This window comes from Triturus cristatus, chromosome 6, assembly GCF_964204655.1.
Source record: "Triturus cristatus chromosome 6, aTriCri1.1, whole genome shotgun sequence".
Classification (NCBI taxonomy): Eukaryota; Metazoa; Chordata; class Amphibia; order Caudata; family Salamandridae; genus Triturus; species Triturus cristatus.
This window is the reverse complement of record NC_140589.1, coordinates 163,457,564-163,476,041: the sequence shown is the minus strand read 5'-3', so window position 1 is coordinate 163,476,041 and position 18,478 is coordinate 163,457,564. Positions and strand designations below refer to the sequence as shown.

General features: G+C 45.1%; 2 protein-coding genes across 6 annotated transcripts in view; one reads left to right on the top strand and one right to left on the bottom strand.

The window, feature by feature from the left end:
• Nucleotides 1-18,478, bottom strand: part of BLK (BLK proto-oncogene, Src family tyrosine kinase) — a 608,293-nt gene that overhangs the window by 451,984 nt on the left and 137,831 nt on the right. The window lies entirely within an intron of this gene.
• Nucleotides 14,823-18,478, top strand: part of FAM167A (family with sequence similarity 167 member A) — a 141,646-nt gene continuing 137,990 nt past the window's right edge. For 2 of the 4 annotated variants that reach the window (XM_085610431.1, XM_085610434.1), the window contains exon 1: nucleotides 14,823-15,130. The gene's annotated coding sequence lies outside the window, so the exon portion shown is untranslated. Of the gene's footprint in view, nucleotides 15,131-17,462; nucleotides 17,484-18,478 lie in introns of those variants that run through there. The other 2 variants (XM_085610429.1, XM_085610430.1) reach the window with 2 other exon arrangements.

The window sequence follows — 18,478 nt, the reverse complement described above, 5'->3', positions numbered from 1 at the left end:
AATTTACACAACGGGGCCAATACCAAAACCCGGACCAATACCAGAACCAGGACCCCGAACCCTTCCGTACACGGAGGAGGACATACAGACGTTAGATGTATACAAAAGACATACTGAACCTATCCCTATCTATAACTTGTCCAACCACACACCATCAGAGGTGGAAATGAATGTACTACATAAAGGTTTATCCTTTGTACCCATGGTACCGTTAAATCCAGTTGACACCAAAACTGAAATTTTACAATTTCTCAGAAAAGTGAGACTCAAAACCTTTTTTCACGATAAGGAATACATTGAGCAAATAAACGTTACTGGTTTTAAGAATAAGTCATCCTTTATACCAGAAAGTTCAGTTATGCCTTCAGAAATCTTGTTATTTGAGGAACAAGTATTGAAAGAGCTAGATTGTTTGCAAAATAAAAAAACTTTTTATAAATCCAACTTCACTAAACAAGAAACACTAGCGCTTAAGAACCTTGCTGAAAACCGGACGATCGTTATCAAGCCGGCTGATAAGGGGGGAGGGATTGTACTTTGGGATGTTGATAAATATGATCAGGAAGTACTCAAACAACTCGCAAACCCTACACATTACAGACTTTTAGATGAGAATCCCACACGTAAACTAAAGGCAGAAATTTTGGAGATTACATTGGAAGCACTTAATCAGGGATGGCTATGTAAAAATGAATTCGAATTTTTGAACACAGACAGATGCAAAATTCCGAGTATATATGTACTCCCCAAAGTACATAAAAATACTGAATGCCCGCCGGGAAGACCTATTGTGTCAGCCTGTGGTTCCTTGTTGGAACCATTGGCGAAATACATTGGTTCTTTTCTCACCCCTTTGGTTAAAAAAACTCGATTGTATGTGAGGGATACGATGGATTTCATATCACAAATAGAAAATCTTCCGTACAACGCTGACGGTCAACTCTTGGTATCCTTTGATATCACATCATTGTATACTAATATCCCACAAGACGAGGTGCTGGCAGTCATGAAATCTAAATTGGAGGAAAGAGAAAGGCCACATCAAGTACCTACTGACTTCATAATATCGCTAGCGACATTATGTCTAAAAAATAATTTCTTTAGCTTTAAAGATGTCCTATATCTTCAAATAATGGGAGTTGCAATGGGCTGTTGTTTCTCTCCTGAGATAGCCAATTTGGTTATGGATGAGTTCGAGAAAAAATGGATATATGGCGACACCAACCCTTTTAAACCTTGGGTCTGTTTTTGGTGTCGCTATATCGATGACATTTTTATGATTTGGGGAGGAAATGAACTACAGCTGTCTGACTTTCACAGTTGGCTTAATGCTAGAACATTTGAACTCAAATTCACCATCTCCAAGGATAAAGTAAAGATTAATTTTTTAGACGTCCTTGTACAGAGTGGCCAATTGAAAGTCAGCCTCTACACCAAACCTACTGATCGCAACACTTTGTTGCATTTCTCTAGTGGACATCCACGCACTTTAAAGGAGAATTTGCCATATGGGCAATTCCTCTGGATTCGGAGGAATTGTTCTAATAAAGAGGATTATTTCACTTGTGCTGAAATTCTAAAAAATAAACTTATTCAGCGAGGTTACCCCAAGAAATTGACTAAGACAGCACTTAAAAGAGCTTGGTATACACCACGTGAAGAATTACTCACCCCTAAACACCGTGAAGACAAGTCATCTCTCACATGTGTGCTGACGTATGGGCCCAAAGCGAATAAGATCAAAAAGATAATTCTATCCAATTGGAAACTTATTGATACCTTAGGCATCCAAAAGCCACTGTTTGCATTCAAGAAAGGTAGGAACATCAGACAACATCTTGTTCGAGCAGCAAGAAATACGGATCCCCCAAGGAGAGACCTGTTGGGTCTCTTAGGTTTACCACCGGTAACAGGACATTATAGATGTTAAAACTGTGTGGCGTGCATAATGACCGACGACTCCAAACAAATAATCATCAATGGATTTAAACACGACCAGAGAGTTTTTTCAAACTGTAACACAAGTAACATTATATATTGTGTTAATTGCCCATGTAAAAAGTTTTACATTGGACAAATGACTCAGACTGCAAAAAAACGGATTTTACAACACAAATCGAGGATCAAATGCAAGACACAGGGAGCCCCTTTGGTTCAACATTTTCTCTCACATAATCATACAGAAAATGACTTGCGTTGGTCTATTCTGTTGGTTGTGCGAGATTCTAATAAAGATACCATTCAAAATAAATTGAACAGATCAGAAGCAAGACTTATAGAGAAATACCACACAGCAACGTTAGGCTTGAATGATAGAGACGAAATGTGGTCACTGATCCAGGACCCTTGAGAGCATCCCCTGATGTTGTAGCATCTAGTGGACAACTTTTGACCTGTTTACTTTTTTTAAGTCTTCTGTATTTGATCCTTTAACCTTATTGACATCTGCAATATACAATACATGTGTCTGCTTTGCACTTGTCTTGTGAGATTACTGTTACAATAATTGTCATGTACTAGGACATAGTCCAATAAGATCTCAACATGTATATATTGATGTGTCTTGTGTAATTGTTATCCAGTAATACTGTACGGAGTGGCGGTATATCTCACTATTGGTGTTCACTTGATTTGATCCACACTCTTATTCTATTCTTTTTCTTTTACTTAATATATACATCCCTGCACAGGTCTTCGTAGTTATTAAATAGGAGTGGTTTTGTAATTATTGATTGTTTTAGATGCACTTGGGCTGAGTTAGTGCGCGCTGTTCTCTATGTCTATTGGGAGACACGTAATACCACGCACTAGTCCGTTTTCCCTTTCCAGTATTTTAAACTTTCGTTTCCTTCGCGTACGTGATTCCGTTTTGGGAACCGTGCGGAGAGGAGGTCCATTTAACGATAGAGCCCGGATTACCTAAGGTACGACCCTTTAGGGGATTTGTTTCATAGATTCAACGATGATTGGTCCATAGTTTCATTGGTGTCCGTAGTTTACGGCTTGGCACTTTTTTGTCTCTTTCTCCTTTTTCGGTAGAAGTCACTACCATGTCTGACGACATTGCGGGTCACTTTGCGGGTTGGTGATTTTGACATCCCCGTTACACCCTTTGGACCGGCAATAATTGGCGCATGAGGTAAGATCCAGTCACACTGGACTCTAGTAATAAACCCCTTTTCAACTCAGTAACCACGAGTTTGAGTCCTCTCCATAGTCCCTCACCCCCCTTTTTTTGTTCCGTTTTATTCAGTATTTCAGTCTCGTGTTGGAGACATTCCCACGTATGAATATGATGAGATTACTGCGAAATTGGTAACGTCTGAGTACCTTATAATTGGTCTTTGCAATTTGCTGAATTTATCTTCCCTCTTGATCTCACTTGGCTTTTTTGATTACATCACACCACACGGGTGATCGAACTCTCTTGGTGGTTGAGTTACTCTTCTTTGCACATTCAAGTTTGTTATCTGGTAAACTCACAATACTGCCACCTCCAGAGAGGTTCTGCATTTCACGGAGAGTTTGTAGATATGTATATTTGTTTGTATATAGAGTGTTTATACATATATAGATTATTATACATATTGTATATGTCTATTTATATTATAGATGTGGTTTCAGAAGATTTTCCCTTATATACCCTAGTCCTGATGAGGCCCACAAGCAAGTTGGGCTGAAACGAGTCGACTTTTTTGATGACAAAGAGCCCCGGAGAAATCTGAACTATTGTCGAAATGAGATATATGTAGCACTAAGAAATCAGTTCTAGAGGTGTAAGCTTCAATACCTCTTAATACTACTTAATGGGGCGACTTTGACTAATGGAATGTTCACGATAGTAGCACCTACATCCATTATTTACTTTAGGGCAATAAGGATTAGATTTAATTGTCTTTGAAGTTTGTTTATGTTTGTCTTCCTTTTTTGAATAATGCATCCATGTTCATTTATTGAATTATGTGTTTGTGAATCCTTATCTTAAGTATTGATAAAGGAGATTTATCAAATGACTCTGTGTTCAGACATTGATATCAATATCAGATGATTTATTCATATACTTAATTAACTTTCCGTGAAGGATAATTTGTGGTTTCCTTCATTTTATGAGAAAAATATTATTTGATTTGTTCCTTCGCATCACCTTGTTTTTTGGTTATATTTGCCTTACCCAGATGCGGTTGGAATACTGGGTTCCCCCTTTCTATACATGATTATTCCCTTTGGGGCCCCGCAGAGCAGCAGTTAGTTTAAATTACATTGGCTAGAAAAATTTGTAAATCTATGCAGTGGTTCTTTGCCTCATGTTTTCCTTTTACATATGTAAATGGCATAATTGCACATGTTTTAAATGTGTCTGTTGCGCAGTTGAGACCTGCTCCTTTAAGTAGGACACTATTACAACATACTTACCTAATGTCTGATGAAATATTTTAATGAAAAAACTGGTCATTTGACATTCGACTACTGAGGCTTGCTTAAGCCATAGTGTGACATGGCCACTTCTCAGCTCATTTACCTTTGTTTGGTCTCATAAGTACTTTAGGTGGGGAAAGCCTCATTGCAGCACACTCGTAGTATCTGCATTTTATGCCAATTGCACAGCTTTGTGCACTTTACAATGGCTTTAACTAAAAGTCAAAAATACCACTTAGTTTGACAAAAACTGTTACCAAGTTCGAAGGAAAGGGTACATACAGTGAGTAGCCTCTCAATGCACAAAGATCAAAAATGCCAGATATCAAAATAAAAAAGTGAGGGGAATCACTCATACTGGTGTTTGTCCTACACTCACCATTTCGATAGCGGTGATATGTCCTGTGCTAAAATGGATGTTTAGAAATGCCTTGATGAGTGCAAATGAGTCTGCCATAAGCCCAGGCATGGCCGGTGGCCAGATACACCCATATGTACCCATACTACATTTGTCTCTCCATGTTTCTAGTACTACGCAACTGTTAGGAAGCAGCCTAAGTCATACTCACCATTGCACACTGGTTCCATGTGATGCACTACTCCAAGGCCCTTGTCTTCAGGAGCAGGGGAGAATGGATGGTGCACCGGGTCTGGGTCCTGCCTGGACTGAAGCCTTGTGTCTTAAAAGGGTGCATTATTTAAACACCTTAGCAAAGAGAGAAATGATTACATGTCCCATGAGCCTGCATGACTCTCACAGGACTTGCCAAAGGAGGTGGCCATCTTGAAGCACAGAGTATAAGCTCCTCATAATGAATAGTATCCTTGCTAGACAATCATGATACACAATTAAAAATTTGCAAACATTCGTGACAAGAATTTTCAATTCTATTAAGGACAAGGAGGCGAGGATTATGCTTTCTCATTTCTTTAATAGAAATGCCCAGCAGCCAATCAAAACAGTTTATAAAACGAAAAAACTACAGTACCCATGAGTACCCGGGTACCACGTGACAACCATAGAGTCTCTCCTATAAAAGGCACAACAGTAGATAGTACGTCCTCTTTCTTTGGTGAGGAGCAGTTCAAATGAAACATGAAATCCAATGGAAAAAGAAGCAAGCCAGGAACCAAGTCAATCAGCCACAGTCGGTGATCATCCTGACGTTAGAAACACAGCAAACGCCGAACAGAGGCAGGCAGCAGATGATCCAAGCGGAGTAAACAGGGTAAACAGTAGAAATCACTATTTCGGGTCAGAACCTGAAAAGAAAAGTATAGCCGTAATATTCATCCAATAAAGAGAGTGAAGGCAATAAAAGGGAAGGGTAAACATGGAGAAATACAATGCATTGTCATAAATCAAATGCCACTGTGACAATGATAAACATGATAATCAGACATGAATTTGGGTGGGATAATCCTCGCCTCCTTGTCCTTAATAGAATTGAAAATTCTTGTCACGAATGTTTGCAAATTTTTAATTCTATGTCAGGACAGGAGGCTCCGATTATGCTTGTTCAAAGCTGATCCACCACAACAGAAGCAATATGTTCAATAGGCTTGTAATAAAACGTTTTGAACATAGAATCAGAAGACCAATCTGCGGTTTTCATGATGTCCAGTAATGAAACACCCATCGAGAACGCTTTAGAGGCCATGGCCCCGCGAGCCGAGTGAGCACCAAAAATGGAAACATCAATTCCAGCCTCAGATAAGAGCCATCTAACCCAGCGAGCTAATGTAGCAGGAGTAACAGGACGAAAAGGTTTTTGCAAGGCAATAAGTAGTTGACCCTGTGTATCAGAACGTAAAGGTGCAGTACATACCTCGTAATCCTTGACACATTGAACAACGCAAAGGTTGGGATGATGAGGAAAGGAAGGATAAATAACCGAAGAGGTAGCAGTCTTGGTGCGTTTAGAGATTAGAAAAGTGACACCCTCAGGTGTAAATCTTCGACCTGCCAAGTCTAACGCCCGCACGTCAGACACTCGTTTACAAGAAACGAGACATAACAGCATAGTCAATTTAGCAGAGAGCTGTTTACGAGAAAGTAATGAATTAGGAGGCCAAGCCTCCAAAAATCTCAAAACAATGGAGACATCCCAAAGCGAGACATATTTAGGGCACGGAGGGTTCGCTAGACGAATGCCCTTAAGCAACTTGGAAATTAAAGGATGTTCACCCGCCGGTTTGCCATTAATGGGAACATGGGCGGCAGAGATGGCGGAACGGAAGTTGTTGACCGTACGATAGGCCAGACCAGAAGAAGCGAGAGAAGCTAGAAAATTAATAATCAGAGCCACATCCGCTGAAGCGGGATCAACTTCCCGCTGAACACACCAGTCACACCAACGCTTCCATGAGGCTCTATATCTTTTGTGAGTACTGGGAGACCAGGCGTCACTGATGAATTTGGAAGCGTCGCATGAAAGGCCTGGGAGCGACCAGCGATCCCCGAAATTCGGCACGCCAACAGTAGGAGATTGCCGGATAGAACCAGGGGATGCGGATCGCCTAGGGGATCCAGCAACAGATTCCACTTCTGGGGAAGAAGGAACGGAACCGCACAACACATCTCCAGAAGGTCCGGGAACCATGGTTGAGCTCTCCACAGCGGAACAATGAGAATCAGCTCCGTTTGAAAACGTTTCGAGTAGGCCAGAACCCTGGGAATCAACATGAACGGGGGAAAGGCGTAGCACAGAGTGGACGGCCAAATCTGAAGAAATGCATCTGTGGCCAGGGCTTTCGGGTCCGGCCTCCAGCTGAAGAATAGAGGGAGTTGAGTATTCAGGCGAGATGCAAACAGATCTAGGTGACAATGACCCCAAGTCCGACGGAGAATGCGAAAAATGCGCGGGTGAAGGCGCCAATCGCTGAAGTCGCGAAGATGGCGAGAGTTCCAGTCCGCAATCTGATTGCGGCAACCGGGAAGATATTCGGCAATAACTGTGATCTTCTGTTGAAGACAGAAGTGCCAAAAATCCTTGGCGATCTCCGCCAAAATCTTGGATCGTGTTCCCCCCAACTTGTTGACATACCGGACCGCTGAAACGTTGTCCATGCGGAGAAGAATACAACAATTGGTCTGATGAGGGGAGAAACACCGAATCGCAAAAGACCCCGCTAGAAGTTCTAGGCAATTGATGTGAAGAGACAGTTCCTGGGGAGACCAGCGACCCCCGGTGGAGATTGGTCCGCACCTGGCTCCCCAACCCCAAAGGCTGGCATCCGATTCTATCACCAGATCCGGAGCGGAGCCGAACAGGGCTCGTCCATTCCAGGCCTCCATGTGGTCCAACCACCATTGCATCTCGCTCTTCGCATCCTCGGAAAGAGGAATCAGATCTGAATAGCGAAGACCTTTTTGGAGGTGACGAATCTTCAATCTCTGAAGTGCTCTGTAATGCAGCGGACCTGGGAATATCGCCTGAATGGAGGACGCCAGGAGACCTACTACCCGAGCTAACGACCTCAAGGACACAATCTGTCTGGAAAGAACAGACCTCAATTCTCTCTTGATGTACCGAATCTTTTGGCGTGGTAATAAGAGTTGACAGGATAGGGAGTTCACTTGAAAACCCAGAAATTCGATTACTTGAGTAGGATTCAAGATAGACTTTTGCGGATTGACTAGGAAACCCAGGGATTGTAGAAGGTCGATAGACCATTCCAGATGGGTTAATACTGTGAGGGGTTTGTCCGCCATGAGAAGAATGTCGTCGAGATAGATTATCAGGCGGACACCCCGAGCACGCAGACATTCCACTACCGGCCTCAGAAGTTTCGTGAAGCACCAGGGTGCTGACGAGAGGCCGAATGGGAGAACTGTGTATTCGTACCATATTCCTTGCCAACTGAATTGAAGAAAACGACGATGAGGCTCGTAAATGGGAATGGAAAGATAGGCATCCTTGAGGTCGAGCCGAACCATCCAGTCCCCTTCGCGCAGAAGATCGCGCAAAAGATGGATTCCTTCCATCTTGAAGTGTCTGTAAACTACACCTCCGTTGAAATCCTTCAAGTTGAGGACCAGACGATTGCCACCCCCTTTTTTCTGAACCAGAAAAACATTGCTGATAAACCTGTGAGGGTGGGGGACAGTTGACCTGATTGCCCCTTTGGCGAGAAGGGAGTCTATCTCTGCCGAAATAAACTTTTGGTCCTGAAGAGAAAAATGGAGAGGAGGAGGGGGGAGGGATTGATGTTGGGCCTGATAGAATTCTATTTTGAAACCCTGAACAGTTTGCAGAACCCAAGCATCGTTGGAGATTTGACGCCAGTTCTGGAGAAAAGAACGTATTCTGCCCCCCAGAACCACCTCGGAAAAACAAATCAAACTCACCTGAGGTATTAGAGTCTTGGTAAGCACCTTGGTTGCCGCCGGAACGGCCTTTCCGGAATTGACCTCTTCCTTTTCGGGAAGGATAGAAGTTTGAGCGGGTGTTGTACCCGGAGTCCTGACCCCCGCCTCTCTGGGACTGATAACCTCTCTGGGAGGAGTTATTGGAGCCACGGCCGAACGAGCGTCCCCTATGTCGTCCGGCCCTGGCAAAAACCGGACGAAGTGCACGCTTGATAGAAGCTTGCGCCTTGTCCAAACCACTGAAGGTTGCTACAAATTTAGTAAGTTCCTTAAGGAACGGTTGTCCAAATAAAAGACCCTGTGCCACCGGGCCAGACTCGGAAGTTGAGAGTTCCGCCAATTTCGGGTCAATCTTTAGAAGAATAGAGCGGCGACGCTCACTAGAAATGGCACAATTTGCGTTGCCCAACTGGCAAATAGCCCTCTGAGCCCATTCTATGAGTTCATCTGGATCCACAAGAGATTCTGCTTCCTTGGCCTGAAATCCGAGATCAAGGATCTTGGTGAGGGGTCCCATTAAATCCAACATTTTATCTTGGCAGGACCGCCAAGATCTGTCCAGACCCTTTTTAGGGTCCTTAGCAAATTTCTTGAGATAAGAAAGCATCGTGGGGTCAATTTCAGGAGTGTCTGCCAGGTGATCTGCGAGATCCGGGCGAGGGCACTCGGAGCGGAGGCGAGCTCTAACCTCTTTTTCAAAAGGTTGTCGGATGTGCGCCTGGACATACTCAGCTACTGCAGGAGAAGGAAGCCATGAAGATGAATGGGGGTGATATATCTCCGAAGGCTCAAAGGTTAGGACTTGCGGGTGAGTAGGAGCGTCCACATAATGCTCCTTGCGAGCTTTCTTGCGTGGTGGAGGGACATCCTGGTCAGATGAGGAAGAAGGAGGACCGTCAGAATCAGTGTGACAGGCTGCCGAGGTAGAAGCGCCTACCAAAGGACTTGAGGAAGCCTTTTCTGAGGCTAGAGTTTTAGCTAGACGTTTGAAATCCGCCCTGTGTGGATTTATGGGGGATTTGGAAGAGCGAGAAGAAGGTAACCAACCTTGCTGCTTTGCATATTGCGTCAAATGACGCTTCAATGGGTTAATAGCGTGGACCAGGGCTTTGGTAACGGAGTGCTGAACTCCTTGGTCCAATGCTTCGACTAAATCTTGCTCAAGGAAACCTGAGCTCTCCTCTTCGTAAGAGTAATCCTCTTCATCAAAGTACTCCTCCATTTTTCTTAATTTCACTGGAAAAGTGAAAGTAATGCCCACCAAATGACAATTTAATGTCAAGTAATATTACAATGCCAAAAGCACAATTCAGGGGGAGTGAAAAACCCCACAGCAAGCCAATTAATGGACAGAAAAAAGGCTGACCAAAAATAAACAATTAAATTAATTGTGGAGGGAGGGCTTGCTGAGTCACTCTAGGCAGAGCCTATGCGTAATTATACAGCCCCAGGCCTTTAACCAGCAAAGGGCGTCGATGGGGCTGAAGAGAAGCTGAGGCAGTGGGCAGCGGTGTGGAGAACAACCGATTCCTGTGCTCCGTGTGAAAACACGGTTTGTAAACAATGAAAATGGCCGCCGCGCATGCGCGGAACGGCCGCCTCAGTTCGTATGCAAATAGAGAAGCACGCGCGTTAGCGCGAGCTTCTCAGCCCCTATTCTCCCACTCCACTTAATTCTGGACACCGACGCTCGAGCGAGCGTCACGGCCAAGGGAGGTGAGCCCACGCTCCCTGCATGCGCGCCGCGCGAAGCGGAGTAAACGAAATAAGCGAACCGGGACAGCGCGCAACAATGTAGCAACAGCTAATACAATTTGGAAGCGAACGCGTCCCAACAGAAGTGCACAGATAATAATGCAACAATGTAACAATTATAAAATGGAAAAAGGCACTTAACTGGCTGCGGAGCAGCAAAGAAAGAGGACGTACTATCTACTGTTGTGCCTTTTATAGGAGAGACTCTATGGTTGTCACGTGGTACCCGGGTACTCATGGGTACTGTAGTTTTTTCGTTTTATAAACTGTTTTGATTGGCTGCTGGGCATTTCTATTAAAGAAATGAGAAAGCATAATCGGAGCCTCCTGTCCTGACATAGAATTGCTGCAATCATGACTTTTTGGAATCTTGTTATTTGATTGTCCATAAAATCAACAAAGACACTTGGGAACCATAGAAGTATCTTGCAAAGAATAGAATTGCACTTGAATCTTGCTGAAGGAGTCATCTGTAGGGATTAGGAACTCTTTTGAACATCTTGTTTATAAGGAGACGTCTGTAGAGGTTATGAATTCTATAGTACTTGTTTGTTTCCACCAAAGGAATATTGTGAGAATTGGGTTACTGATTGACTTGGGGTGTGAACCCTGATCAAGCAACAACCACAATCCTTGTCAGGGTAAGGCAAAAGCAAACCCCAAATGAACTTGTGTTCAACTCCCTGGTAGCTTGTCACAGAGCAGTCACACCTAATTTAGAGGCAATGTGTAAAGTATTTGTGCAACACATCAAACAGTAATAAAGTTAAAAACACAACACAAATAAGATCCCACATCAAGATGTAAAATAGAGTAAAATCTAATAAAGAAAATAAGCCCAAAATGACAAAATTCTAATCAGTAGAACTGGATTTATATGAATTTTCAAAGATTTTAGCAAAAATAGTGCCAAACAGCACAAAGCATCAGCTAGGGATATCCAATCACAATGTAGCACAGGTTGGCGGAAGTCACCAGGTTACGCCCACTGAAGTGTATCATCTCAAATTTGTGCCAAAAGTCCCGTTCACAATGGAGAGGTCCGCGAGGAGCAGGGAGAGTGTTGCAGGAGGCTGTTGCCGTAGAGCGAAGACCCGGCAGAGTCGCGGGCAGGAGTTGTGGGAGGTTCGAGTTGGCGGTCCACTACTAACAGTTGATGCTGTAGCACGAAGATGAAGCTGCCGAAGCTTCATGTTGAATCATGAAGCAAGCGGCGAGTGCACCGAGCCCATTTGCAGTCGCAAAGAGCCCAAAAGCTTGAATTAAGCTCCCTTGAAACACATTAAGGGTCCAGAGCGTAAGGGGCACAACTTGTGGGTCAGTAACCCACTGCAACTGGGTCCAGGGGCTGGTGCAGGATGTTGGGGAGCCTTTTATTGCCCTGAGGCTCAGATCAGGAGACCAGCAGACTAGCCCTTGGAATCCCTCTGGGGTCATGAGTTCAAGGTTGAAGTAGTAGGTCCAGTTTTCTTCTCACCCAAGGCAACAGGGCAGCAGATCAGCACATCAGGGTAGGAGTTCCTTCAGAGCAGCAGTCCAGCAGAGTGGCAGTCCTTACAGCAGCACAGCAGTCCTTCTTCTTGGCAGAGTATTCACAGGTTCAGGAGTAGGAATAGCACTTAATTTACAGGCCCTGGGCACATGTAGTGCCACTTTACTAGACTAGACTTACAAGTAAATTAAATATGCCAATTGAGTGTAAGCAAATGTTACTTTGTTTTAAGCAGGGAGCACAGGGATGTTAGCACTGGTTAGCAGTGGTAAAGTGCACAGAGTCCCAAGGCCAGCAAAAATGAAGTCAGGAAAAACAGGAGGTCTGAAGGCAAAATGTTAGGGGTAAATAGTGCCAAGGGTACCAGGTCTAACAAACATGAACTCAATTTCACTGATACTGTACGGTATGCTATTATCAAAAATAGTTAATACACATATGACCAGGAGTAGAAACTACATATACTAATGACAGTGGCGGCTCGTCCGCTATGGTAGAGGTGTGTCGCCCCACTGTCATGAAGTAGCAAAAGAAAGGAAAAAAATAAAATGATAATAACATAATGTTATTATCATTTTATTTTGTCCTGCTGCGGGGCGGGGCTGCAGAGCAGGAGAGGAGTCGTAGAACACTCCTGTGCGCAATGACTGTTTGGTCAGCCCTCTCGGGCCGCCCAAAACAGTCATGCGCACTTTCCCCTTCTCCATGCAGGCTGCATTACAGCCTGCATGGAGAACATGCCCACCACTCCAGCCCCTGGCTGAGCGTTGTGGCACGGCGCTCAGACCAATCACAACATGCATTGCAGTATTGTGATTGGCTGCGGGGAGCGTGGGAGCCCTGGTGCTTCCTGCTTCCTCACAAGAAGCCAGGAAGAGGACGGGACACAGGAGAGGCGGCGGCAGCAGGCCAGCCGGGAAGTAAGTGAATTTATTTTCCAGATTTACCCCCCGCTACTTCGCCCCCACCCGCCCCACTGCTGCTTCTAGTCAGCAGCGGCGACTGACTATTGAATGCTATAGTGTTGCAGTTATCCACTTGTTATACTAAAGCTCTCTTGACTTTTAGAAATCAGTGCTCCAGCAGCACAGATCATGCTTAGTTGTGCAATCAGGTGTGAGACAATACTCAGTGTCTCTATTTCTCTCTCGTCCCATTCCGCTTTCCCAGGCCTACTGTATTACTCCACAATATTACTGTAGTTTACACTGGGTGACCCTTGCTCCTGTTGGTTCTGGATTCCCAGGTTAGCGTGCCCTGACAACAACTGCCCCTAGCTAGGCAGAGGAGATGGGGAGAGGGCTGGAACAGTTTATTGAAGCTATAACGGAGCTCTGTGTGCTCTCTTCAATGGCTGCCTAATCTGCCTGTGGTACCCCAGGCTTTATGCGCTCTATTCCCACCACTATCTGGAATCCGGCATGGGTTATATTATGAAAATTTGCCATGTTTGTTTTAGACTTGTATTTACTTCTTAACATACACCTTTGTCTCGTTAACTATAGGGTGAGCCTACCTACAAAAAAAGCATGCCATATAAGATGTAGAGTTTAAAATCCAATCAAATCAAACAGCATTTGTAAAGCGAAGCACTGTCACCTCTAGGGGAATCTGGGCACTCTGTCTCTGTCGAAGCGCCAGGTCTTGAGTCTCTTTCTGGGGTCTGCCAGCGAGGAGGATGTACGGAGCTGGAGTGGAAGGAAGGTTCTTCCAGATCTTGGCAGCTATGTAGGCGAAGGACCGGCTGCCGCTGCGACGGATGCAGGGGGTGTGTGTGAGGGCAAGTGAAGAGGAGCACAGGTGTCTAGCGCGTTGGCGGATGTTCAGTCGATGGTCGATGTAGACAAGTCCTTGGCTTGGAGGAATTTGAAGGCGTGTGTGAGAATCTTGAACTGGCATCTCTTCTGGAAGGGAGCCAGTGGGGGTCTCCCAGGTGGGGGTGATGTTAGTTGGTTCGGGGAGGTCCAGGGTGAGTCTGGCTGCAGCGTTCTGTATTATCTGTTTTATGAGGAGCTAGGTGGAGATGCCTGCGTAGAGTGTTGCCGTAGTCGAGGCGGCTGGTGACGAGGGCCTGAGTGTTTGTGGTACAGCATGAGGTTTGGATATGTGCATGGAAAACTTCCATTGCTCGAAGGGCTAGGAGTAAAGGGATGCACTTTTTTATGTTAGAATGTGATTCCTTTTATAGAAAAATGAAAAGCTAAATATAATATTGAAATTTCTCTAGCACGCTAAACGTATAGGTGTAATTTTCCGCACAAAGGGTAATGAGCTCATGTAAAGTTGGATGAGACAGTGATCTGCCGAAAAAGATATTCAAAATGAAAAAAAAATGTGGTCGAAAAAGATATTCAAAATGAAAAAAAAATGTGGTCTGATGTTCGGAAAACCCTTGCACGCGCCGCATCTGCGAAAATCTCTTTTATGGATGGGATGTGCGTGTGTCTGACTCAACCCGAGTGTGTTCTCCAGTGGGAAAGGTACAGTTCATTGTGTCCTTCTTTCCACCCTCACGTGAAAATTGTTTTCTGTCAGGAGGAAGAGTCTCTGGTCCGGATGTCTGTCCGGACCGGTACCTTGGGCTCTGAGGTATTGTCAAGGAAGCTGCATGGACTCCTTCGAGCTCTCAGGCCTGACCAGCAGCATCTCCAATGCCCCTTCACAGCATTCACGTCACGTTGTTAAAATGGAACACGGAAGGCTTTAGGACCCGGCCTCGCCTCCCTTCCTCCTGGGTCTCTCCTGGGCTATTTCTTAGTGGGTGGTAGCGCGCCGGCCCGGCATTATGAATGAGAGCCGGGAAGGGGTGGGGGGAGGCTGAAAAGCCCCTACAGGAATAACTCAGCTGTCTCCAAGCAACTGCCCTGCCTGACGCACCAGAGCGCCCCTTTAAAATACAGCCCAGTGAAAGGCGCGAGACGGGCAGAGGGAGGGGCCAGGCGAGACAGGAGGCAGACACAAGGGAGTGGAGTAACCTGCCGGCGGGAGGGATGCTGAGCGCAGAGCATCTCGGCTCTGGACAGTGGACAGTGAGGAGCAGCAGAGACATGCCCAGGGGACGTCACCTGGGCGCGAGCGCGGCTTCCCGAGCCCAGGTAATTTATTGCACTGTTCACCTGGGTGTCTTAGTGTGTGTGTGTGTGTGTGTGTGTGTGTGTGTGTGTGTGTGTGTGTGTGTGTGTGTGTGTGTGTGTGTGTGTGTGTGTGTGTGTGTGTGTGTGTGTGTGTGTGTGTGTGTGTGTGTGTGTGTGTGTGTGTGTGTGTGTGTGTGTGTGTGTGTGTGTGTGTGTGTGTGTGTGTGTGTGTGTGTGTGTGTGTGTGTGTGTGTGTGTGTGTGTGTGTGTGTGTGTGTGTGTGTGTGTGTGTGTGTGTGTGTGTGTGTGTGTGTGTGTGTGTGTGTGTGTGTGTGTGTGTGTGTGTGTGTGTGCGTGTGCGTGCGTGTGCGTGTGCGTGTGCATGCATTTACGAGCCTGTCTGTTCTGTCTTGCCACAACCGTGAATGAATGAATGGATGGATGATAAAAGAATGAATGATTTTCATCGCGCTCTCTGTGCGCTAAATCGCCTCAATGCACACCTCAGTCAATACAACTGGCTGTATGTAGGATTCAAATACTATTACTTTTTTTTGTAGGCGATGTCTTTGGTCTCCTGGGCTGGCTTCGGGGCACCGTACTACTTTCTCTACCCAGGGTCCTTGGGGAGTGAAGCGCTTGCTCGTGTGGGGCTGGTGTGGCTCGGGGGACTCAGAGGTTTGCGTCAGATGCGCGCAAGGATTATCATATGTATTCACGTGCCGCATCTGTAGACAAAGAAGCAATAAAAACTCGCATAACCGGCGCAAAATTCGACTTTCCTAAGTACGTATTCAGAACCGGTTGTCTCTTAACCGCGCCGCACTTGTCGCAGGCAGGCTGTGCGTCAGTCAGCGCGCTGGGACCTCCGGGTCTAAGCCGTATCCCGCGCTCCTGTCATCATTAAACTCGAGCAATAAGTTCACGATGGGTGCAATTAATCAAGTACTGCGTCATTACTGCCTTGTGATTGGATAACGGGATTCACCAATAAGGGCGCAAAGCGATACGTTTCAAATTCACGCACAGCTTAGTACAGCCTGGCGTTACACGCTATATCATAAAAAAAGGTATAAAAAGAACCATAACATATAGGGCCGCTAAAATATCACATTAAAATATGCCAAACAACAATTAGCATAACGTAGCATATTTTTCTAAACTATAGCATATACATGACGACGCACTATAGTACGGTATTCAGTGGCATAAAAATAAACATAATCTGCCGTAACGTAAAACATAACATACGACACACAATAAGATAAACATAGCTTGCAATAACATAACAAGTAGGATTGTTCAACGTAAGAAAAATGCCTAGCATACCATAAAAAGTAATTAATCAGAATATACCATAGCATCGAAATTAACCTGTTATGGCATGATATACATATAATGTGGTGTATCATAGAATAACATAACATAAAAAACAGATTCCTCATTTTTGATATACATACCATCGAAAATAATGGATGTCACGTACCAAACCATAATATAACTAACATGACAAATACACGTAATGTACCATACATAATATACCATCGTAAAAATAAACCTAGTGTACCCTACTATGATATACCATAATATATTGTATATATTGCTTTTTTTAAAGTAACATATCGTACTACACCGCAACATAACACACCATCCAACGTAACCACAATATCCACAATAACATTTTACGACAAGAACACGATCTTGCGGCACTGTGTCTTTAAGGTAAGCCTTTCTCCCAGCATACTTCTGTTTTCTCAGTGAGAAAACATACAACGGAAGGCCGCGCCCCTATTGATCGCGAGATAGAGAACCGTTGCACGGTAAAGTGTCCGATTTGTTCGTCTTTCTGCATATGAAAATATGAATATTCATATAGGGCCTACTGACATGGGCTTGCCACTCAGAGCTCTGAAATTAAAAAAAAGGTGGTGTAATTATCGCCATTTGACAGTTCTTGTTGTGTCGACCACAGAATGACAAACTGAGCAGGACCTTGGTGACGTAAGCTTGAAGTTCAAAGGTTGCAAGCAGATCTCCGCAGCAGGCGCTTCGCCTGCTCCTCTACCAGCTGCCGTCTGTATTTTATGCTATAGTGCGTATTGATCTTAACAACATGCGCTATTTACGGCTGCAGAACATTTCGGATGGGTACCATCGGCAATTCGAGGCTTGTCTGTGGAATGTCGCCTTCCAAGGGCACTGCCCCCTCCCCACTTCCCTCCATCTTGAATGGGTGACAGTAAAGTGCAGACACGTCCATCTGAGGCACCTGCTGCGAGATGAGCGCTCGTGGCAGACGCAGCCTCTGTTCCCGCCAAGCCTGACGCCGCTGAAGTGGGAAGGCGTGTTGACGTCACAGATTCTTCCGGAGACGGTAATATTCCCGGTTTACACACCGCACACCACAAACTCAGCTGTACGCGCCTATAAATAATAGAGGTTATTGCGGCGCATTTGAACAATCGACCTTATAAGGATGAAAGTATTGCTCGCTCGGGTACGCAGATGTGAAAAACGGCAGTTTTCTAGACTTCTGCGGCAGATGTTCAACCCACTGAGCTACACTGCAAGCTTCTGTCTCGATTTGTTTCCATTACCAGGTTGTCTTTAGTTCTGCGGCTTTGCAATGGAATGCAATGGTGGAAGACAGTGGCTTAGCACGCCTCCCAACAAACGTGACCACAATTACATGTTTCTATGTTATTTGGTTTCTGGTTTTGCCGTTTTGTAGCACTACCCATCTTAGGCATTACTGCTACTCAACCGACTAATAATAACGTGCGTTTCTTTTTTCCATTTCCGAAGGATGAATGGTTTTGGGAGCCCTGCAGGCGAGTGAACTTTCACTTTGTCCTGCGAATCGCGCACTCGACCCATCAAAAAGAGCTAATCGCGCTTAGTGAGCGAAATTACCCCCTTCCCTCTCGCTGCCTTCAGCAGACAGCGCTAATGTGTGGAGAGATTTTCTCGTGGGAAGTCTGAGCCCAACCAACTCCTGATAGCGCTGGTTACAGAGTAACCTCTCGGAATCCTCTGCTGAGCGCGTGACCTCACTTTAGCCAGATGTCAAGGTTCCGGTACACAATTGTCATTCTTTGTGCACACTGTCACAGTGCTTAATCTGTACAAGCAGAAGTCCCAGGGCCCCGGACCGGCCTTACTGAATGTGGGCATGGTCTGTACCATGGATACTCGCAAACATTCCCAGGGTCCACAAAGTTTGGTCAGTGATGTGACCGAGGGCCGCATTTATGCCACCAGGGTGGCGGTTTGGGAAAGAGGTTGGCGGTAAGGTGGGGCGTAGGAAAAGCGAAGTATATACATCTAGTGACTGAATTGCAGGATGAGAAACCAGAATCTTGGGAATAA